The sequence below is a fragment of the Sinocyclocheilus grahami genome, unplaced genomic scaffold, assembly GCF_001515645.1.
Source record: "Sinocyclocheilus grahami isolate Dianchi unplaced genomic scaffold, SAMN03320097.WGS_v1.1 scaffold908.1, whole genome shotgun sequence".
In the NCBI taxonomy this organism is placed as follows: domain Eukaryota; kingdom Metazoa; phylum Chordata; class Actinopteri; order Cypriniformes; family Cyprinidae; genus Sinocyclocheilus; species Sinocyclocheilus grahami.
In genome coordinates, this window is record NW_015506087.1 from 312,186 (window position 1) to 317,258 (window position 5,073).

General features: G+C 41.3%; 1 long non-coding RNA gene across 1 annotated transcript in view; it reads left to right on the top strand.

The window, feature by feature from the left end:
* Positions 1 to 2,972, top strand: part of LOC107564075 (uncharacterized) — a 7,390-nt gene extending 4,418 nt beyond the window's left edge. The window contains exons 2-3 of the long non-coding RNA XR_001606181.1: positions 264 to 267; positions 2,882 to 2,972. This is a non-coding gene — a long non-coding RNA (uncharacterized lncRNA). The remainder of the gene's footprint in view (positions 1 to 263; positions 268 to 2,881) is intronic.
* The last annotated feature ends 2,101 nt before the right edge of the window (positions 2,973 to 5,073 follow it).

Consider the following 5,073-nt stretch of genomic DNA (forward strand, 5'->3'; position numbering starts at 1 on the left):
ACACCTTGCTACGTGTACTGCGTTAGGCTAACCGAGACTTGTCATTTCCACTTATATATTGTTGCTCTTTTGTTAGTTTTGACTGCTTTTATTGTCCTCATTTGTAAGTCGCTTTGGATAAAAGCGTCTGCTAAATGACTAAATGTAAATGTAAAATGTAAGATTTATGTAAGATTCTTTGTTTTAGTGTATCTCTGTGGCAGAATTACAGTGCTACACACTGGTCTGGCATGTATACTACATTATTATTATTCCTATGACAGTATTGTAAAACAATTGCATTGTAAATTAATTGAAAATGAATATTTCACAGGTATATCATTTTGCTTTACAGTGGAGAAATTTATACACTTGAAAGAGATATTTTGAATTTGGACTACAGTACCCATTTAAACCGCTAGCTGTCAGTATTACATACTGCACCTTTAAGCTTTTATTTTGATGGAAACTGCAGTACAGCTTTTATTTTGATGGAAAACAGCTTCAGTGAAAAAAGGCTTACAAAAACGTGTCTCACTACAAATCTAGTGAAATGCTGTAATCATCTGCCCATTAAAATACTGATTCACGAGTTCGCCTGGCCATCCAGTCCTGATGGTTAATGGTAAACGAACTTGGCTTGCTGTCCTTAATGGAGTCTTGAACCCGAGGCTTGGCTTGAGTGCCGAGTTCAATCACCCAAAAAGTGCTTGCGAGGGACAACAAGCTGGGTAATCAACTGCGAATAGTTTTGGTGATACGAGTACAGAAAACTGGATGAATGAATTCAAACCTTTACACATATAGGAGAATCCAGTTTCACACATATAGGTAGTTTTAAAAGGTAGTAGCAATGAAATGCTTGCTTTGCTCAGCAACGGATCCAGAACAAAGACAATTTTTTTGTTTTGTGACGAGTTTTCAACATGCTGTCACAGGTTAGCTGCAGTATTTCTGATTCTTCAGAAGGAGATAAATTCAGTCCAGCAATTGAATCTGGAGTTTCAAAGTCAAAGGGATTTTTCAGCCACCGCTTGTCTTTTAATTCATTGAACTTCTCCTGGGGAAAGTAGTGAGAGAAATTCCCCATTAGTGCATACGTGACTGCATGAGGCGCGTCAAGTCAGCAACCATTTTCTTGGACACATCATTTTCTTCAATGTTTTTCATCATTGAAATACATGCGATGGCGCCGCAGACGGTATTGCGTAATTTTATTGAACGTTATGTGAAAATGAAAGTAATCAGTATATAAATTAATATGCTGAATTATGTTAACTCTGGATGTAGTGATGGGGAATGATGAACGTATAATGGTCTTTTCATTAGACAGTGGACCTTTCATTAGACAGTACACCTGTGAACTTGAAATAATCTAATATTATTAGGAACACGTATAATGGTCTTTTCATTAGACAGTGGACCTTTCATTAGACAGTAAACATGAACTTGAAATAATCTAATATTATCAGGAGCAGGTGGATGGATTTGACGCACACCTCCTCATGTGACCACTACCAACCAATGAAATAAAAGCTTCTTTTTTTTTAATGGCTGATCGGACCACATTCCACCATTAAAAAACAAGGCCAAAAGGGTTGGAAACAATTGTGGCAAATCATGTATCTTTAACCAATAAAAAATAACCGGAACAAAGAAAAAACAGAAAATGACCAAATTTGGAGAGAACAAAGGGTATATAATATGAGCTGACAAACAAAGACTTGATTTGGAATGATTTGGAATGCTGTGACTGTCTTCCCGGCTTTGTTTCTTTGTTAAATAAAGTCTTATTTTGACATCTGGAACTCTGCTTCTCCACTTCATTGGCCGCACCCAAGAAAAATCCACAACAACGGCAGCCTCAGTGTTTGGCTCTCCAGTGTTTGTACTGTTTTAGTTAGTTGTTTTTTGTTTCTCAAACACGATCAGTTTTACCAGGGATGAGCTGCTGAACATTCGGCAGAACACACCACACAATCTTCTACCGGATTTCGTTTATTCGGACGTTTTGCTGAACGTTGTAGTCGGCGGAGTTGCTGCGCTTATCAAGTGCTTCAGGACATGCAGACGGGGGAAGAGAGCCGGCGTGCTCGTGAAGCTTAGGAAGCACGGATTCAGAACGCCGTTGCCGAGCATCCATATGGCGAATCTCCGCTCTCTACCCAACAAAACGGACAAACTTCTTCTGCTCTCCCGGACAAAAAAGGATTTTTCACACTCTGCTGCTATGTGTTTCACGGAAACCTGGCTGAATGACGCCATTCCGGACAGCGCGTTGAGTCTCCCGGGCTTTCAGCTGTACAGACCTGTGGCCCTAACGTCTGTGGTCATGAAGACATTTGAGAGGTTGGTATTGGCTTATCTGAAGGACAGTACTGGACCCTTACTAGACCCCCTGCAGTTTGCTTACCGAGCAAACAGGTCCGTGGATGATGCAGTCAGTATGGGACTGCACTTCATCCTGCAACATCTGGACAAAACAGGGACTTATGTGAGGATCCTGTTTGTGGACTGTTGTGGCAAAAACAATTATTAACAAAATAGCATCACAGTGCAAGGAATCAAATTATATTTAAGGAAAGAAGTTTATTTTCCTTAAAGAGGTATGTTCATAATGTTTCAGCAGCTACCCTCAAACACAACAGACCTGAAATCACACTCAAAGCAGACAGCCTTATTATACTGTTATCACCCCCACTTCTTGCAAGTTTTCCTTAAACCAAACCTAGCTGTTTTCAGAAAAAACAATGGTCCTTCTAACCCCCTGGGCTTTTATTATCTTCACATCTGTGAGGTCAACAACCCTTCTGTCTTTCCTGCACTAAAGAATTCAAAGGCTCTTTCTGATCATTTGTTTTTACTGTGTGATTGTGTGCCTTCACACCCATGAGGCCAAAAGTACTAACCCCTCTGTCTTTCCTGATTAAATTACCCGCACTAAAGACTTCAAAGGCTCTCTGTTTTACTGTGTGATGTCTTTGTTGCATTCCAGGTGATATACATATTGAGAGCATTAGGTTTGATTATAACAACTTAAAAACCCGCTTGTTTCTAATTCTAAGCAAACTCATACATGATTATAATTGTTTCAAGTCATTTCATCACAGTTATACTCCTCATGTCTGACTTTCGTATACCTGATCATTCTTCACATTTCTGTGTAAATGTCATCACTCTCGTCACTCTCATAATCATCACATTTGTATTCACTATCTATCGGATAAGCGGTCAGTTTTACTGCTTGTATGGGCGTCCCAGCCCTGACCAATCTCTGTACTGAGCTGGAAATACACCTCATAATTCATGGCAAACAAAACAGAATCAGCATTCCTATCATTACAATTGGCAGAACAGTTTGAATTATCCAGTACATCCATCCTCCCCACAAAGACATAACCCACCCGGCCCACAGGTTGTCAGTCCGCTCAGGTTCTCTTATATTATCACAGTAATCAAGAATGTTAAAACAACAAGATATCCCCAGCATCTTACACACTCCGCCCCTTTCTGCCGTAAGCATATCAAGAACTAAACGGTTTTGAATGACTGCGTCCCTCAGTTGCCTCATTTCATCACTTATTAATGTCAAAGCATTTTCTGTGCTATTGGCCATTGCTAATACCGTCCATGCTAACCCATTAATCTTGTTAATCGTTACTGCTGTACCCACCCCTAAGAAAATGGACCAACCTATATTTGCTCCTGGTGTCGTCCACGGATCAGTTAGTGTGTACCCCGCATAATGATTTGGCAAAGCCCCAGGCAAAATCTTAATGTCTCGTCTCTCCCTCTTACCTACTTTGCTTGGTAAATACACAGAAGTTCCCACATTCATCAAAGCTGGATAACAGCAACCTGACCAGTCTTTTTTTGGCAAACGGTGATAAGCTCTGTCACCACACACCCACACCGCGGCTGGTGAACTTTCGTTCGGTTTGTGAAATGGACATGTGAAGTTGATTTCTTTGTTGTTGATGGTTTGATGATTGCTGCTCATTGTTCCGTCCTGTACGTTGATTTTGATCCTGCAGTCAGACCATCCGGTCTTTAACATTCTCGGATTCTCGGAACAGACACAAACATCACCCTGGGCATATGTTACCCTCAAAGGTGGAATTGCTATATCAGTGTTGTTGTATTGCTGTATGTGGTCACAGTCGTCAGCAGGCTGTTTCGTTGGTGTCCTTCCTTCCTCCAGGTCCACAACAGTTTTTAGCACATCAGTCATTTGTTGAGGAATAAGACACTTAGTTTCGTTGGCTGTTGCTGCCGTCAGAGGGACAGTTTTCCAGGCATGAGACATTTGCAGACACATCCAGCAGCTCGTTTTGATCTTCAGTTCCTCTTTCTGCAGTATTGCCAGCGCGCAGGCTTTGTTCCCCTGGCATTTCATCATGGCTTTCTGTACTTCAGGATTTACCTGACCTTTGATTGTGTCTCCATCCCCCATCCAGGCCAGTTCCTCTTCAGTAGCTTGTTCGACCTCAGGTGACACAGGTGACAAGAAAGGTGTCATCATCGTTGCTGTCCATGGTCTGGCTGCCTTGACTACCATAATGTCTATTGTCTCATACCAGTCAGTCCCAGTCAAGTCCAGGGCACAGTAATACCTGCCTTGGTCAGCACGTGTTGCATGTTTCAATTCCACTCTCATACTCATACATGATTATAATTGTTTCAAGTCATTTCATCACAGTTATACTCCTCATGTCTGACTTTCGTATATCTGATCATTCTTCACATTTCTGTGTAAATGTCATCACTCTCGTCACTCTCATAATCATCGGATAAGCGGTCAGTTTTACTGCTTGTATGGGCGTCCCAGCCCTGACCAATCTCTGTACTGAGCTGGAAATACACCTCATAATGCATGGCAAACAAAACAGAATCAGAATTCCTATCATTACAATTGGCAGAACAGTTTGAATTATCCAGTACATCCATCCTCCCCACAAAGACATAACCCACCCGGTCCACAGGTTGTTGTCAGTCCGCTCAGGTTCTCTTATATTATCACAGTAATCAAGAATGTTAAAACAACAAGATATCCCCAGCATCTTACACACTCCGCCCCTTTCGCCCATAAGCATA